The following is a 19,445-nucleotide window of genomic DNA, read 5'->3' as shown; positions in this document are numbered from 1 at the left end:
TCCCAGTTTTTCTGTGCTTGTTGGAAGTTTTAGTGTATATTAAGAATAGTTTTAACTTGTGGAAGTGCAAATGAGTCCTGATGGCTTGAAAACTTTTTTTTTAAACCTAAGTTTCACATCTTTTTTTTTTTTTTTCTCTGTGTTGCATTGCTCACAACTCCTTGCTCTAAAAAGCATGCAACAGAAGGAGCAGAGGATTGGGAATCGCGTGCCAGGTTTTTAATCTTGACTTTTCTGCTGTGCCCCTGAGCAAATCACAAAAACCCTCAGAGTCTCGACCTCTTACCCTGTGGAAGGAGAGAACCGGATTAAAACTGCGTATCGAGGGGCGCCTCTGAAGTTACAAAGTTTATACTCAACTACACGCAGAGGGGGGAAAACACACAGAGAACATTTTTAAGAACTTCAAGGAAGCCCCATTCTTGAGATTAGTGACCCCATTAAGAGGAAAGAAGTTTTTTAATGTTTTTTAAAATCTTTTCAAGATGTTATGAGAGCCCTGTTTTTGACATTAGTGACCCCATCAAAAGGAAACCATCTTTTAAAAATGTTTTGTGTAAGAATTATACAGGAAAAATTCTGTCTGCCTCTACTTCTTAAACGCTGACTATTTAGATAGTCATCACTCTTTCTGATTTCTTCCTATCAAAGATGGTCACACGTGGAGAGTCTGGAAAATTTCTTTCAAATGTTGGAAAGGGAAATTATCTTGAAAAAAAACAAAGCCGAGTAACTTTCCAGAAGAAGGCAGAAAGGAACACTGTGGACTGTTGGCAACCGTCTATCAGGTGCCCATACGTTGTATTTCATCCGGGCCAAGCCACTGAAACACAGATTGACTTGGCACATTGTAGCCATCTGGGGTGCTGGGGATCCGCTCTGATGAGGTACTGGGCCCGCACCATCAGGACCCAGCAGCTACCTCATCTCCAAGTACACACGCTAGAGTGCGTAGACGCACCCCCCGGGCTCACCCATGAGGGCTGACTACGCGTCAGGCCTGACAGACATGACTGACCCCGCAGACCGCAATCCCTGTGTTCGTGTGATAGCTCCGACTCTCAAGTACCATTAAGAACTGCTCTGAAACCCACCAAATAACTAGCTGCCTAAGAATTGGAAATGGTCTCAATCAGAAATAATTTTACACGTAAGATGTATAAATACTTTTTTGTAAAAAAAGTTTCCTTTATATTCAACTCTACTTTAGAAGACTTTACAACCGTATTTGTAGTGTGCTGTTAAAGCCATGAGTGTCTTTCATCATTTTAGGGCAGCTACACATATTATTGATGTTTTTAAAACTTAATCTTCCTTCTATTCAAATTTAGGTACTTAAATTCAGAACAAATCTGAAATTATCATCACACTTCCTTAACTAAAACTGTGTGGCTGACAAGTGCAGTTTAAGAACAAGCTTTTCTTCAGCACTAGTTTCATACGGAGATGACCTGTCATCAAGATTTCAGAATCCTTCCTGATGTGACAAACATGTCCTCAATTGTGTCCCCTTCTTTGTACTTCTGATCTCCTTTCTAGGACAGACATGGTCTTTCAACCGCTAATTTGTTCCTCTTCTTTCCGGCTCGTTTGACACAATGACCTATTACCCCTGATTATTCATCTGCGTACTCCCGGCCTGATGTGTGTACCACGTCTGTGGCAATCACTGCTCAGTGGAACTGTCACAGGCAGGAGAAAGCACACAGGGACCAGACACGATGTGGGACGTCAGGTTCAGCACTCAAAGCCTCCTCCAATTCTAGCCCAAGTGGTGGATGGACAGACTGATACCAAAAGTAGGGAACACTACCTTAAAATGGATATTTTGGGGGCACCTGTGTGGCTCTGTCACTTAAGTGTCCGACTCTTCATTTCGGCTCAGGTTATGATCTCCTGGTTTGTGGGATCGAACCCCACATCTGGCTCTGCACTGACAGCAAGGAGCCTCCTTGGGGGTCTCTCGCTCTCTCTCTGCCCCTCCCAGACTCGCACATGTGTTGTCTGTCTCAAAATAAATAAAATAAATTAATCAAATGGCTAATTTTGAAAGCTATGCTCCTCAAAGACACAGTAGATAAAGGCCCACAGACTAGCATTTGGAAGTAGTCACAAGAGAAAGGACGAGGAAGAGAGGAAGGAAATTAAGGAAAAGTGAAAACAGAAGGGAAAAAGAGAAGAAAAAAGAAAAAGGATCAGAAAGGAAGAGAAGAGGGGTGCCTAGGGGGCTCAGTCAGCTGACTGCCTGCAACTCGGGATTTGGGCTCAGGTCATGATTTCCAGGGCATGAGATCAAGCCCCATGTAGGTCAGTGCAGAGCCTGCTTGGGATTCTCTCTCTCCCTCCCTCTCTGCCCCTCCCCTAGTCACACTCTCTTTCTCTCTCAAAATAAATTTTAGTAAAATAGAGGGAGAGAGAGAGAAAGGGAGAGAAGAGACAAAAAGCAAGCACACTAGTATTTGAAGAATAAAAAAGAAGAGGTCTCATGTGATCCGTGAGACAGTGACAGAGAAACAAGGCGGGTGGGCTAGAATCCTGACACACGCGGGACAAATTTCTGCAACTGGTGAATAAGACTGGCGAAGGCAAAGTTCTATTATCTGTTGGGCAGTTCTCGGATTACTCAGCATTTACCGAGTAAACGTGATGAATTCCACAATATTTATGTGAAAGTTTCCCTGGTAAAAGTCTGACGCAAAACACAAGCCCCCTGGCACGAAGGAACATCTGTGTTGACCTGTGCATGCAGCTCTCCTGAGGCCACAGCATTCACATCATGGTGCACAGCCTCTGATAAGGTCTCGGGGCAACAGAGAATGTCCTCATCTCTGGATTTAAAGCAGATGTTTCTGCATGATTTTCAGAGAACTTGAGAGTTTCGTTGTGATTTCTTTTTTAATGACATGTCACGTGCCTGTTTTGCCCCCGTCATGAGTCACCTTCCAGGGCACACACAAGAGAAGTCTTTCTTTATCCACAGGCCGTAGGAACGCCCAATGCCTGTGCCCTGGGCCACGTGGAGCCTCATTAAGCTGAAGAGAGAGCGGAGGTTGCAAAGTTCTCCTGAAGAAACCAGACCCTCTGCTGCATGTGAGATAATTCCAGAATCTGGGTTAGACCCAGAAGGGGCTTTAAGCGATTATAGAAGTCAACCTCTCATTGTTCCAAATAAAGCATGTGTAGCCCTGAACCCCAAGACGGGCAGTGAAGTGGCCGAGTCCCTAAGAAAACACGGGGCTGGCCCCCATAAGGGTCGTCTTCCGCCCACTTCCGCAGCGACCACCAGTTTATGGTCCACCGAGCCCTGGGCCGGGCACCGGACGGCCACTCCTCGTCCCTCAGGGCAGCCTGGCTGTTGTCTGTTTACAGCAAGATAGCGAGGCGGAAAGGTTTTCGTTTTTAAAAGCCTCTTCACAAATTCCTTTTTCAAACCACTGCTCCAAAATAGGAGGCTTACGTTACCGAATTGCCCTAACGACCCCTCGCACTCTGCCAAAGCCATGGTCCCCCGCAGGTGCGCCTGTGGCTGGCTCTCTGCCCAAGGCCGGGAGCAGTAAAGCGCCTCCCCTGGCCCCGGGAACAAGCGTGCTCAGAACACCTACCAAGGTCACCGTGCCCTCATCAGGAGAGGGACAGAGTTCTTAACCCCCGTGCAAAGTGCCCCAGCCTTCAGAATGCTTGGAACAGGATTTATGGGAAATTTTTTAGATTTTGTTTTAATTACTTACTCGACAGGCTCAGACCAAAACACAAAGACAACGCAACAAGAGCAGGGCTCGAGCATCCTCCGTGCTAGATTTATAATCAGCCTCATCCCTTCGTCCAGGAGGCACTAGTCTTGGACCAAAGCCATGTACCTTGCTTTCCCCTGATGAAGAGTGGCTTTACCAAAGACTTCGAATCTGCAAGTAGAAGACTTCCTTATCTAGATATGCCCAGTTTGTGTCAGGAGGCCAGTGTGAACTCAGCTCAATGGACACCACGCTGCCCCGTGTTAATCTGACCTGCTGCTATAACAAGATACCATGTGGGTGGCTTAGGCAACAGAAACTTTATTTCCTCACAGCTTTGGAGGCTGGAAGTCCCAGATCGAGGTGCCATCGATGTTTCTAGAAGTTTCTGGAGAAACCTCTCTTCCTAACTTGAAGACGGCTGCCTTCTTTCTTTCTTACTTACTGTCCTCACATGGTCTTTCCTCTGTAAATGTGGGAGAAACAAGATCCCTGGTGTGTCTTCTTCTAAGGCCACCAGCTGTAGCAGATCAGAACCCTACCCTGAACACCTCTTTTACCCTTAATCACCATCTTAAAGATTTTGTCTTCAAATGCAGTAACACTGGGAGTGAGGACTTCAACATCTGAATTTGGAGAGGACATAATTTGCTCCATAATAACTCTATTGTTTAATGTTTATTTATTTTTGAGAGAGAGAGAGAGAGAGAGAGAGGAGGAGGGGCAGAGAGAGAGAGGGAGACATAGAATCTGAAGCAGGCTCCAGGCTCTGAGCTGTCAGTACAGAGCCGATGTGGGGCTCAAACCCACGGAATGGACTGAGAGATCATGACCTGAGCTGAAGTCAGACCCTCAGACTAAGGCACCGAGGCGCCCCTTTAATAACTCCTCTTTATGTGCAAATTTTAATTGGTAAGAAAGAAATAGGAATCAAACATTCTGAAACTAATAAAGTATTTATTTCAAGGCAGAATACCTGAACAGTGTCAGAGGTCAGTACATGAGAAAAGTAGAATTCAAAGTAGTATTCAAAGAGAATAACTAGTTCAAGAACATCCAAGCTATACTTGAAACTCTACCTGAGAGAGTCTTTAAATAATAGCTCTACTGAATTATAAGTAAAAATGATAAAATATGTGTATGTTTAAGCTGGACTTCGCTCCCAGTGTGTCTTAAATTTATCTGCCTGGAGAGTTGGTACACGGAGAAGTCTCATATTTTAACGAGCTTATATTGCATTGCCTGATGCTTTCACACATTGCTAATATGGTTATTAACTTGGCAACATTTAGAACATTCAGAAATTCATATTTGTAAGAAAATTAAGGTGGCCTGTTATACTATCCCAACTTAACCACCATGTTGTGTATATTTTTAGGACTTCATTCATGACTGTACACAGCTGGGATCAGAGGATCTGTACAGATTTGCTTCATGCATTTAGTGCTTAATGTTTCCATGAACTTGTCTCTTACAAGGCCTCAATTTTGCATGAATGTCTATTACAGCTGAACAGAAATCTATTGTATTTGAACTTTTAATTAGCTTATGATTTTCACCCTTATTACAGTTATGATGTGTAATTCTTTAAGCACTTTGTCGTAGCTCTATTTCCTTCCTATCTGTCACGCCTATGGGTCAAATGCACTCATCTTCTAGAAATCTTGATACTTATTTGCAACATCGTCCTCTAGAAAGATGTGTCCTTTGGTTCTCCGAGTATTATTTTGCCAGAGATCTGTTTCCTTGCATCCCCACAAATATCATCTTTAAAAGACTCTCTCAGCTAATCTGTGAGAAGTGAAAAGTACCTTAAATTGGTTTAATTTGAAGTTCTTTTGATCAACCGTGAGGCAGAATATCCTTTCGCGTATCATTTCTCCATGACAATCCGATTCTTTGTCAGTTTTATTGGGTTACTTTACCTACCAAACTGTACGAACTTTTTAAACAGCAATACTAAGTTTGATTATCTGCTTGCTCAACTATTTTTTTGTTTGCTTTTAGCCCAGTTCTGTAGTTCCTTAAGTCTCTATGTGCAAACGATTTTTAATTTTATGGAGTCAAAACTTTTTTCTAGTTGCTTTTTTTTCATGTCCTTCATGCAAAGCTCCCTTCTCTTTGCAGTAATTAGAATGTATTTCAGAACTATGTCAACAATGGAGAAAAGGGTATCGTTAGTGACGGAGGAATATCTTCAAGGCACCATAAGACCGAAGCTGGGATATGAACCCCTCTCTCCTCTCCATGAGGGACAACGCTCTAGGGACATGTCTATCAGCCTCTCTTCCTCTTCCACATCCAGGACTTTGATTTCTTGGTAGGCACTTTCAGAGACTCCTTTGAACGATAACACCAATGATAATCACCCTGGACATGCTCTCTTCCTAGGATATTAAATTCGTAGAGTAGCAGAATGTCCAGCATAACCAAGCAAAATTATCCAGAGGAGAGAAAAAGAACAAACTTAAAAATAAGTTTGTTAGAGAAACTAGGACATAAAATGCAATTATTCCATCTCAAAAAAAATCTTATAAAACAACTAAATGCTTCCTTAATGTCATTTACAGAATTCAACTTTTTAAACCAACAGAAATATTCGGGTATGGTTGAACTTTTGCCCAAGTCATGTAGCCAACTGCCTACTGTTATTTTTAAATAATGATTCCTTCACATGAGTTGTGTGTGTGACTTCTTTTTCCCATATATGTGTTATTTTCTTATGAATTATTGATTGTTTCCAAGACCATCTGCTTTTAATCCATCTGTTTTGGATTCTTTTATCAGCGCTGTACCATTTTAACATAACTTATTTTAAATTTTTGGTAGGCACAGCAAGCATCCCTCTTTTCTTTGAATGCTTTCCTTAGTTCCTGAAAGTCACAGGAATTCTCTCTGAAGAGACAATCACCACCACCGTATCCTGACGGGCACTGTCTGAAAATTACAGTCCCCAAATGCTGTATGAAGATGGAGGAAGAGGAGAGTATCAGCCTCACCGGCTCACAACTGGCATGCATGAAGGAGAGTAGAGCTGCCCAGCCCCTTGGTGATCTCCCAAACAACCCATCACACTGGTAGAATTCTACCATGACTGTCCATTTTACCCAAGTCCACCCGAATGCTTTACTTAAGAAAGCAAAAGACCAGTCCATCATCAGCTTTTCACGAACTCTATTTCAGCCCTCTAGTTTGGGCAAATCCCTCCCAGACACTACGTATCAGGTGTCAGGTTTTACAGGGGGTAGTGGGGCAGGGTTCTTCATAAGAATTTTGTTACTAACTTGAGAGAAGTGAGAAATGCCGTGCTCACCAGGCAGGCGGCCTTTTATCCCCAAGTACTCTTACCTCTTAACATCTGTGATGCTTACAGGAACCCAGTCACTCACAGAAGTCACATCTTATTATTTGCCTTTTCAACATTCTGAGGAGAAGCATGTCTTAACTTGGACAGGGCTTTACAACATTCTGTGTGGGAAAGCTGCTCCAAGATGGTCACAGCACGAACCAGGACTTGTCAGTCACCCCCCAGGGAACTGCTCAAGAATCCTTGTGAAGATGCTTTACACTAAGAAAAATATAAAATTACTTCCCCTTTAGAGGCATTTTGGGGGCGCAATCTCACTGTTCATGGGTTCGAGCCGCATGTCCAGCTCTGTGCTGACAGCTCAGAGCCTGGAGCCTGCTTCATATTCTGTGTCTCCCTCTCTCTCTGTCCTTCCATTGTTCACACTGTCTCTGTCTCTGTCTGTCTCTCTCAAAAATAAACAAACATTAAAAATATTAATGGAATTTTGGATTATTGGCCTTCAGATGAAAATAAAAAATCTCCATGAAAATAAAAAACCATTTGGGTGGGAGGAGAATTAGATGTCTGGGAAAATGACACCCTCTGAATGAAAACGTTAACAAGATCTCAGTCAAGATTCTTTGTCAAATCACACTTGCCCCTTGGTATTTGGCAATAGGCATTCAACGTATGAGGTACTTAATATTCATTGTCCAAAATTAAAGACACTAAAATAATTGGGGTCTTTAAACTCTGCTTCTGGTGTAATTTGTGTCTGAATATTTTGGGATAGAAGGGTCTTACCACAGATAATCAGAACTCATACTTGGTGACTGACTAGTCTAAGAAGGTGAAGTGAAAATTATTAAGAATATAATCATGCTTTAAATATACATTTTTATATGTCTGTTTACTAATTCATTCTGCTCTTGTAGAAACATCTTGTCTTTGGAGTTAGACATTTGCTTTCTTGCATATACAATACCTGCAATGCTTTGTTTTGGAGCTATTTCATTAACAAGGAATGAGACATTAAAGTCACTTGCGAACAATCTGAAAAAAAATTCTTCTGCTACATTTCATAGCAGCCAAACACTGGTAGCTGACTTGCTCAGATCTAATTGGACAACTGTTTTCTTTTTCTTTTAGGGACTCTCCGCATTCAGTTTTCTTAGATTTTGTCATAATTTTTCCATGTATTATGGTTACTTTAAGAAGAAAACACCAAGGCACCTGGGTGGCTCAGCTGGTTAAGCATCCAACTGCAACTCAGGTCATGATCTCGCAGTTCGGGGGTTCGAGCCCCATGTTGGGCTCTGTGCTGACAGCTCAGAGCTTGGAGCCTGCTTCAGATTCTGTGTCTCTCTCTCTACCCCTCCCCTGCTCATGCTCTGTCTTTCCCTGTTTCTTAATAAATAAATGTTAAAAAAAAAAACTTTTTTAAAAATAGAGGAAGAAAACACCAAGGAATTGTGTGTCCATTCATTTCATCTAGTAACTAACTTACAGTTCTGAGATAACCAAGTTTGGATCATATAATTGCATAAACTTTAAAAAAAAAAAAAAAGGCAATTTTTTGGGTCACCGAAATAGACACCATGAACTATGATGTTTCAAAGAACCACCCTTTCACTTTTCAAGGAAACTGTCCCTAAGTACTAAGAACAAACAAAAACATCAAGCCAGATGTTTGCAATTCCTTAATCCTTTTTCCATTTCCTGACCTTACACCTCTCACCTCAACCCCTAAGTGGCAGCTCTAAGTCTATCCCTAGGAAACTTCAAAATAATGTGTCCGGGTGTCTACTAGAAGCTTATGCTGTTTGGGATAAAAAATAAAAATAAAGGGACAGGAATGTAGCCTCCAACCTCTGTGAACCAGAAATGGCCCTTGAGGTTTCAACGCCATTATCTTTTCCAAAGAGAAGTTAAATACGTTGTAGGTAATGGAGTAAACCTAAAACATTATTGCTGGCAGCCTTCCGTGAATTTTTCCTCACACAATGTTGTGAACAATGGTCCTATTTGAAAGGAAGAACCGTTGCAGAACTGATCTCAAGTTTTCTTTTTCTCTCTTGCTTATCTTCTCTGTGGATTTTCAACTTCCAAGAAAACTCCTGAGGCATCTTGTCCTCACAGCAAGCATCAGCTATCTGCTTCACGCAGTCTTGAGGGGTGAAGTTTTAGTGTTTCTCTAACCGTGACTTCAATTTTGTGTGCGCCCCTTAGACTAAAATATTCAAAGGTTAATTTATCCATTCCGCTTAAAAACACTCCGTGCCTTCTGCCAGAATTTTTCTTTATCACCAAAGGAGCCTGATGAATTTTCCGCCCTTAAGTTTACTGCAAATAAAGTATAGTTTCAGTACTTCAGACAGCACCTTTTCTGTCTTGTGTCCCGTCAAGCCCAGCAAGTCTACGGCCAGGCTGTCAGTCTTCATATTTGCCTGAAAAACTCCGTTTTTTCATGTGAAGCCTGGTGACCTAGCCTCCCCTTCAATAACAAAATAACTCTCAAACCTCCATGGCCTCGTTAGATTCTGCGCCACACACTTCTGTTTATATTAAACCAGACATTTCCATGTAATTTCATATTCTCTGCAATGTTTTTTCCATAGCCAAGTAAACTCAACAAGTGAACTTTTGAGATAATATCTTTAAAAAAAAAAAACACAAAAAACAAAAAAACACGTCTCAGCTGCCCCAGTCTAAAGGAATGGGTTTCATTTAAATGTTTCCTGTTTTCAATACATTTGCCTCCTAGAACCATTGTGTGTAACACAGAGTCTGATTCAATTAGAAAGTAAGTTGTTACGACTGAATTTCAGCTCACGCCACAGAAAGTACCAGAGAAGTGAGCTACACTGGGAAAATGAGGAAGGATACTGTGTCTTGCAGTGATGCACGGGGTCTCCGTCCCTAGAGTGACAAGTTCGTTGCCAAACGTTTGACAGATGAAGACTGTCACCATCTTTTTTATCGTTGACAGCATTAAATAAGTTGAAATATTGCTCATCAATAGTCATCTGTTTCTATGTTGGAAATATTTACACTCCAAGTCATCTACCAAGCTCAAGAAAAGGATACCAGAGTGTCACGCTGCTTAGGATGAGAACATTTCCAAAATGGACCCAAGTTCAACAGAAGCATCTGGCACCGATCTGCATACAGAGTCAACGCATGGTGTCAGTGATGATTTCAACTCCTTATTCAATAATCTTAAAGAACTACGCTGATATTAGTATCTGATATTAGTATCTCCTGTCTTTCCACTTGGTTTATAATTGCCTGTGAGTCTGCCTGAGTGGCTCAGGCAGTTGAGCGTCTCACTTCAGCTCAAGTCATGATCTTATGGTTCATGAGTTCAAGCCCTATGTTGGGCTCTGTGCAAACAGCTCAGGGTCTGGAGCCTTCTTTGGATTCTGTGTCTCCCTCTCTCTCTGCGCCTCCCCACTCATGCTCGCTCACTCGCTCTCTCTCTCTCTCAAAAATTTTATAGTCGCCTGCAATTGCCTCTTTATTTTCAGCATTTCTTGACCCACTTGTTTTAAGCTTTGTTTCCTGAAACCAGCATATAGGTTTTCTCTTCTAAAGTAAGAGTTTTAATTTGCTGACATTTCACTTAATGTCCTGTATATTGCTTTTATGTTTCCACCTTGTTCTATTATTATTTTTATATTGTCACTTCCTGTCTTATTTGGTAGGATCCACAAAATCCATGTCAACTGATCACTCCATTTGCTATTAACTTTGTCTTCCCTGCTGTCACCTAGAGCAGCACATGTTATATGAAGGCAAGATAAAAACTACCTTCCTTAATAAAGACACATGATCCCCCTGCCTTTATCAACAAGATGACACCTTTCAAAGAACTTTTCCCTAACCTCTAACCATTTCCCTGCCGTCCCCCATGACTGCAGTTTACCTCCTTTCTTACCCCTGTGTTTGGTGACATCATTGGACAGGATAGTGTATAATGTCAGTGCTCATCGGTATATAGTTGTCCTTTATTTTCTGTATCTCATTTGCCAGCCCCCCTGTGCTCAGCCAAGGCCACAGAGCATGTTTGGGCCAAGGAAATGTACGCAGAATTCATAGCGATCGTTTCTAAACTGAGGAAGCAAAAAGCTTTTGTGCACTTTTTATAGCCTCCCTCTACCTCTCTCAGAAAGATCATGGAAAAGCATTTGTCTTACAATGGCAGAACCGCAAAACATAAGTGGCTTCGAAATTGGAGAGTCCTTGTGAGGTCAGCTGTTTGGCAGGGTCACCCGCGGTGAAGAGGATTAGAATAATCAAGTGAGGAATAAGTTTTTATTATAGAAAAACCACAGAAATTTGGGGGTTGTTACCGAAACACAGTGTGTTCTAGGCTTCCCTCTCAGGAGTTCTTCTTTGACACTTGTGTATTCTCCTGAAAATGCCTGCCACAATGCTTCTATTTCATTTCTTTTTTATCTTTCTGTATCTCGACCTCTGTACAGCACTTCATTTGGTTATTGGTTAACGTATTTTCTCAATTATTTTTCTCACGGGAGAGATGAATGATATACATTCTAAACTCATGTTTAGATTGTATTGAGGTATGGGCTATCTTGGCTGCATCTAGAACTTAAGAGTTGCAATCCTCTCTTCTCATTAGTGGGTGGATACCATCCCCGTTAATGCTCTACATTCTTTCAGAGATAAGACCCCAGCCGGTATGATGTTTTCACTTTGTAATAATAAGTGAGTTTACCATTGTAGCTTATTTGGTTTTCACTTGATATCTGGGGTTCGGGCCTTTTATGGGGGATATATGTGTATATTTTCTTACCCAGACTTAACCGAGTGAGCTCTTTGGAATTTCAGGTTCAAGTCTCCTTCAACTCCAGAGGTGTTCCTTCTATGGCATTTGTTGCAGGCAATCTTGAAGATGTGCCCCAGTGGTCCCCACCTCCTGGTGTTCACACACTTGTCAAGGTCCCACAGAGATTGTGCCAAGGCTGGTCTGATGCAGCACACATGATGGTATGTCACCTCAGACAAATTTGTAAGACTTTGGCTTCTCAAAGGAGCACTTACCTACTTCTTCATTCCCTCTAGGCCACGAATTTACTCCGATGTGGCTGCTTCAGCAACAGTCAAGTTCAGACACTGCAGCCTTGGCACATAGTTTGACTGTAATCTCTCAAGGGACTGAGTCAGAACATCACCACCTGGCTAAGCCTCCCCTGGGTTTCTGCCCCATAGAAACCATGACGTAAAATTATTTGAAACCCCTTAGTTTGGAGATAATTAGTTACACAGCAGTGGACATGTAACACAATCCTATTTATTGTATCATCAGCATCTATTTTCTTCTATAGAATTCTTCTTAGTAACACATTTGGCTTCTTAAATCGAACGTCTTACACGTGTTTCCTTTTTCCATCATGACGTTTCAACCTTTTGTCAATTCTTCAATTTATTTTTTTCCTGGGATTTAAAATATTTTGGCACTTGATCTTCCACTCAAATAATTTAAGCTTCAAAGGTGACTGTGTTCTCTCTTGCAATTTTTCTACTGAGCTGTTTAATTGAGAAATCATATTTTTGTTTCAATTCCTATGGATCATTATTGGCAGAGAGGGAGTTGTCTGTGCAGAAACTCCTGGAAGAATTCTACCTTCCCGAGAGTCAAGCCAAGAAATTTCAGCTCCCTTTTTTGGCTTTTAGGAGTCAGATCAGCAGCTCAGGGCTGATACAGACTTTGCCACAAATCTCATGAAGCTCGGCCATTTTCAACACGCCCTGCTTGTCACTCTCTCCCCACTCTAAGATGCTACCATCCAGTCCACTGAGTAGCTAACAATTAAAAGACCCTACAGAGCTAAAGCCTTACCTACATTCTGTTTCACGTAGCTTGCCATGTTATTTTTTAGCCTGTTATTTTTGAGCCAAAAAAGCTTAGAGATAGAATGCGAAGTGATTTGAGACCAAAACAGCCAAGTTTTACAGAAAAAACAATATATTTGACTAATGAACCTTCTGTCCTGAAAAGAGAAAGTCATAGCATACACAAAATGTTGCTCAGTAAAAGGTACCAGCCTGCTGGTACCACATAATCGCTACATGAAGAAGAACAAGCTAACTCCTGCTGTGAGTAACTCTGAAGTAAGGGGATGAGAACCAGAACTTGGTTGGCTTTTCAAAGCCTCAAGGGTAGAGAGTGAGTCAATTCTTGCATTTTAAGTGACATGGAAACATACTCAATCCAGGGACCTTTCATCTCAATCAAGTTCTTGCAGCATTTTTTTAAAACCAAGTACCTACTACATCTTGGGCATTACACTTGGCACTTCACACAATTCCTAAGCCTTTTTCCAAAATCCTCATAGTGTAGTTATAATTGTTCCCATGTACGGATTTAAAGAAGAAGCTACCAGTTAAAACACAGTTTTGGCTGATTATTTCTCCTTTCCACGTCTTAGAATTTTCATCAGTTAGACACAGATACCAAGTGTGCCTGCCTCTAGGAATGTTGTAAAAATTCAAAGTGGAGGCCGAGGAAATCAAAGGTGCCCTTGGTGATAAAGAGAATATTGTGACGTGCACAAAATATGTTCAGAGCTAGGGTTTTATGTCCAGATAACATACATATTCTAGCTGCTTCGAGTACAAAAGCACTCTAAGGATAATGAAGTAGTATTTTGCTCATAAAAAGTCTTTTTTTTTCCCCTCATCACTTAGCATCCTGTTCAAGAATCTGTCAAATCCTGAATAAGTATGTTAGAGGCTCATCTTCTGCCGATGCCATGAGAAATCAGGGAGAGCAATGTTCAGTTTCCGCTGCACAGAGTCTTGACCCGAAAGCACACACAGAACATCTCAAATGTCACATACTTCTGTCTATGATGATACTCGTGTCGATGAAAGAAGATAACCAACATGTCCGTAGATATCGTACAAATCAAGCAGGCACATCCCCGTGCGAGCCGCCCCAGCTGAGGGACGGAAGGGTGGCCAGACCCTGGCAGGCACCCCTGTCGTCCTCAACTGGACAAAAATAACAGTATTGATGATGATAAGAAGGTTCAAATTACCTCCAGGTACCCATCTCGCTCGTACCTATTTCACCATGAGAGTGGCAGCCCTGTCTTTACAAGGGTGACAAGGTGACCTACCTGTCCCTGAGGGGAAACTGCGGGACTTCCACACTGAGAATGTGCACATGTCAAGGCAGTAACAGGGGGAGTGGAGGGAGGGGCAATCGCTCCCCCACGAAAGGACATGGGTGACATTGACACGTCACCGTGGAGGCGTTGGAGTCTAAGCAAGCGCCTGCTGCCACAGGTCAAAAGTCACGGCCAAACCACACATTAGTCACCCCAGCGCTGACAGTCCAAAAATACACCCACTTAAGTTGGAGGCTAACTTCCTCTGAAAGGAAAAGTTTTATCTAAGTGCTCAGAGAGTAAATCCTTGCTTTTGGAAATTCTGGGGCTTACCACAGTCCTTATTTCCCACCGTGCACTTTTTTCCTTCAATTCCATTAGTATGAGGACATGCCAGGATCATAGAATTTTACTCATCACTTTCAAAATGGCCATACGGTTTCTTCAAATGGTTCTGATTTGAGTCGATAAAAGGAGAATTTTTTTCCAATTTGCAATGAAGGACAACGTTTCCAGTACACAAATATCTACTTATGACAGAATCCCCCCTTCTCTACACGGTAAACCCTCATGTTTCCTTCAGACACGAACTGGGAAATAACTATGCAACGGTGCTGGCTGAGCCTTCTTTTAGATGCTATGGTTCAAAAACACGAAGCTCATTTCACTAACCATTAAAAACATGATTCTTAAGAATATATGATGGTGGGAAATTCTTCCAGGCACCCTGGGGAGTTATTTTGCTCTTCCAAAAAGCCCAGCTTGTCGAGAATTATTAAGGCCAGAAAAAGAGAAAACTCAGTTGTTTTGTTTTTTGTTTTTTGTTTTGGTAGTATTTCTTTTTCCTCAGTGGCTTTTCAAATTTTACGTCAGGCAGTCCCTTTATGAATGCTTAGCCCTCAAGCATTCATGTTGGCGCTAAGCTTTTCCACAGCTATCTGCTTCACAGGGATAGTGGTCTGAGACTTGTGCACCTTGTGTGAAGGTAGGGGAGGACATGCTCACTATGTATATTTTTAGCTACGTGCCGTAGGAATGTCTAAAACTGCATTTTCACTATAAACTACTGACTGAGTATTTGCTACTTCTTATATTGTTCTGTGTGCTTTGCATGTAGATATTAATTTAACTGCCACACCATCCTATGAGGGAGGCAGTGTTCTCTCCATTTTAGAAATGACGATATTGAGGCACAGATGGTGAAACCAATTCCCCTCAGCCATAGAGCCAATACATGATATCACGGGGTGTAACCAAGGGCGCCCGGCCCTCAAGGTCACTCTTAACTCCCAGCTATTGAGTGAAGAGCATGTACGTATGTACCCTTCCTCACTGTACCCTCCAGTTGTAGCCCGTGAGTGTGTACTCACCACGCCAGTTCACGGATGTACCACGTCAATGGGGATAAGCACTTGGTCATGGGAGTGCTGAGTCCCCTGGGCTGCCCTGCCCTTTACTCTATAGACAGAAGGTTTACCTTCCAGAAGCAGCTAGAAAGAAACCAACACGTAAAACAGAAAAAAACAAAAAAAAACAAAAAAGCCCTGCACTCAGCACCCACCATAAACGCTTTGCTTCACAAGCAGCGGGAAGGGGGTGGTAGGTCGCATCCTTGCACCAAGTGCTCAGAAACTCCTTTCATCTCATGTGCTCTTCGGTGAGCTTTGCAACTGCCCCAGGAGACCCATGACCTTGAGCCTGGGCGGGCTGTGATTGGTCCCACCTCTCAGATCTCTGCTTCCAGGAGGCGGGAAGCCTGAGCAATGCAGAAGCCACAGGTAGATGCTCTCTGGTCCACACTGCCCGCCAGCCTAGCCTTCAATTCACCCCAGCCCAGAGGCAGCCTGGACGCGATTCTAAACCACCAGCTTACCACGGTCATGCACGCCAGCCCCCACAGAGGCCCCGGACACCAAGGAACAGGGGTAAGCTACCCAGTGATACCCTGCCACACAGAGTATTCCCGAAGCACAGAATCGAAAAAAAAACATTGATTTTTTTTTTTTAAACAAAGCACAAGGTGATTAATTTATGCAGTAACAGTATGGAATAGAATTGGGTGCCTAGAAATGAAGGTCTTCCTAAACAGGCACGATTTGTTTTCAAGGTGATGGGTCAAGTGGAAACCTGAAAGGCCTGTGAGCTGAAACACTACCCTCCCCCACACGACACCCTCACATCCTCTTTCCTGGGGCCTGTATTGCCTCATCAAACGTTCTCTGCAGGTGTGATTAAATTACAGGTCTTGTGATGAGGAGACTAACCTGGCTTATCCAGAGGGGCCCTAAGTGCCAGCGCGGGAGTCCCCATCAGAGACACAGGGGTTCTGACTCAGAGAAAAGCAAGCAATGTAGACGGAGGCACGAAAGAGAGAGACGCAGCCACAAGCCAGGCAGACAGAAGAGGCCAGCGGCAGAGCTTTTCAGGGGAAACATGGCCCCGCCCACGCCTGGATTCTGCCCCCTAACACTGCCTGCAGCCTGGTCCTCCAGAACAGAGACCATCAATGTCTGGTGTTTTAAACCATCCCGTTTATGGTCATCAGTCAGAACAGGCACAGGAAGGGAATAGTGCCCTTAAAAGGTAGTTAGAAAAGGTTTGAGACTTCCAAGGTGCTTATCACACACCAGAGGAAAGGAAACTCATAGGTAGCTATAGGGGGCTTGGCAACAGTGACCCACAGTCAGGTGGAGAAATAGAAATACAGCAATGAACTCAGTCAGCTGGGTAAGGAGGTTTCAGGCAGGACGGGAGGAGAGGTCCATGTGGCTTCTCCCAGCTGCCTATGGTATAATCTGAGAGCAGAGAGATTAAAAGCAGGTGTTGAGGTGTTAGAAAAGTATTTCCAGGCAGGAAAGCTTCTCAAATAAGAAAGGATCTTTGATTCAAATATTAAAGCCAGAGTCTAATAGAAAAATATTGTCTCAAAGTAAAGATAAAACCTTCAGTTAATTGTGAAAACCATCATGAAACCCTAAGATCTACACCCATGAGCTGCAGAAATGTTCTGATAGAAAAAAACCTTTCTGATGGTCTTTAGGGTGTGCCTCTGTTGAAAAACAAAATCAGGGTTTCTAAAATTCTTAGGGACATTATTCCACAGAAGTCACAAGAGAGGCCCAAAGTAGAAATGGGCTGATCTCTAAGATTTGTGAATATATGGATTTTATCTAAAGGGCTAGGTTCATAAATTGACAAATAACAAAGTTCTTAAACTGTCTTTGCTGAAACTAAAAGGGTCAGAAAGGACAAAATGAAAAAGAAAATCCTTAAATCCCTCAACAATTGACAAGATATAAGATAAAAACAAAAATAAACAAAATTCTGCCTAGCTGTCAACAGAGCCTATGGGTTATGAAAACGTAGGACTCAGGGGTTGAATAAAGAGCTCAGGATAAACCCAAAAGCCATAGGAACATGTCTCAGGTTGTGGAGCTAAGCCTCATTCCAGAGGCTGCCAGAATATGTTCCCTGCCAGATTTCAGAACTGCTATGGGACAGCGAGTGTACTGCTGAACAGGAAAGTCTACTTATCCGCTGTGTGTTTGCAGCTTTGAGGACACATAACCTGTCTCTTCTGTTCAAAGACCAGATGGAGAGAAGCCATACTTGAGAAACTGCATTCATGGTGTTTTATTTACACACTTCCCAGTTTAGAGGACAAAATTCTGGGCCTTTAGCCCGAAATAGGAGGAGATATTTTGGGCTCTTGACAGACAGTGACTATTCTGCACACCATGAGATGTGAATCTCTATGACCCAGATGGTGAATCGTGGCATGCTAGATTTCCTAAAGATGGCAGCCAAGTGGATCCTGTCCAAAAAGCTTTCATGAAATGTGCTTTGCTACCTCCCATCAAGAAGCACAGTTTATTGCCCTTGCCCTGTCCTTAAATCTGGTGGGTTTCTGGTTGCTGGAAGCAACAGAGCATAGTACAGGGCCAATATAGGACTTTCAGACTGAGACAAGTACCACGCTGCTCTTATGGTCCTGGTCATTTGAGATGCTCGCTCTGGGCACTGCCTCCTGCTATGGTCTCTCCCAGAACCTCGCCACTGCGCTGTGCGCATCACAACCCACACTGGGAGATCATGAGTAGCTGCACCAGTCAACAGTCCCAGCCAAGACCAGTCTTTGAGTCATACCAACCCAGACACCAGACATCTGAGTTAAGTAGCCTCCGGATGATTCCAGCCCTCAGATATTTGAAACTCTCAGCTGAGGCCCCAGATATTACTAACAGGCACAAGCTATGCCTTCCGTACCCTATCTGAACTCCTGACCCAAAGAATCAGTGAACGTAATACAATTATTGTTGCTTTACAGTGATAGGTATGGGTAGCTATATGACAATGATAGATTACAAAAGTACACAAGTAAAGGAAGACTTGATTAAAGAATGCTGCAGAGGTAGAAGACAGCAACACTGTGAATGTGTTTACATGGAGAAGTTAGGCTTTTGGAGGAATATAAATCTCCTGCAAAGGCATAATGAGACGAGTTAGTGCTGTGTGCATTACGCATAGTTCATGAGTAATAACAGCAAAACCAAATATGTGCCCATTAGCAGCATAGAGAAAACATGCCCATCCACATACTTTTGTGCTAGATGGCCACTTGACAAAATGTAAGCAAGTAGTTTGTTTTTAAGTCTGCCTGATTTGCCAAAATACTAATAATGTTTTAAACATGGGGCTGGAGGCAGGGAGGAGGGAGAGTGGAAAGGAATTTTAAGTTATCAAAGAAATGTCCAGCCCAAACCATGTTAATAAAAACAAGACTTCATAGCAAAGTTGCCAGATATACCAATGGATGCAAAGCATTTTTCTTTCTTACCAGTATACAAGATGCTTTTCTCGTGATAACTTGTCTCCTTCACAAGCTCACACATACATGGTTAATAGGGAGCATTCCTCTACCAGGTAGGTCTTTACATCTCTTAATGAAAACTGGGCTCACTATCTGTGCATATGAGAAATAGTAGGTTTCAGATAAGACTCTATTCTTTTTTATTATTTTTTACGACAGCTTTTTTTTTACTCTACTCTTTTTTAAACAAAACTAAAAGGTGGACAGAATCGATTCAGTATTCTGATTTGGCGCAAGTCATCCTGCTTAGATAAAGGAGAACAAGACAAGGTGAGCAAATCTCCTCACATTGAAAAATAAAGAATTGATGGAATTATCCAAGGAGTCAGCCAAGTTCATGGTTAAGAATTGTGTCAAGTACAATATGGCATGCATAACTAAGCGCAGTGTGAATTTGACCATTCATTCAACATATTGGT

Source organism: Hyaena hyaena, unplaced genomic scaffold (assembly GCF_003009895.1).
Source record: "Hyaena hyaena isolate Hyena2069 unplaced genomic scaffold, ASM300989v1 scaffold_835, whole genome shotgun sequence".
NCBI classification, from domain to species: Eukaryota; Metazoa; Chordata; class Mammalia; order Carnivora; family Hyaenidae; genus Hyaena; species Hyaena hyaena.
The sequence above is the reverse complement of the archived record's forward strand: the minus strand, read 5'-3'. Positions refer to the sequence as shown.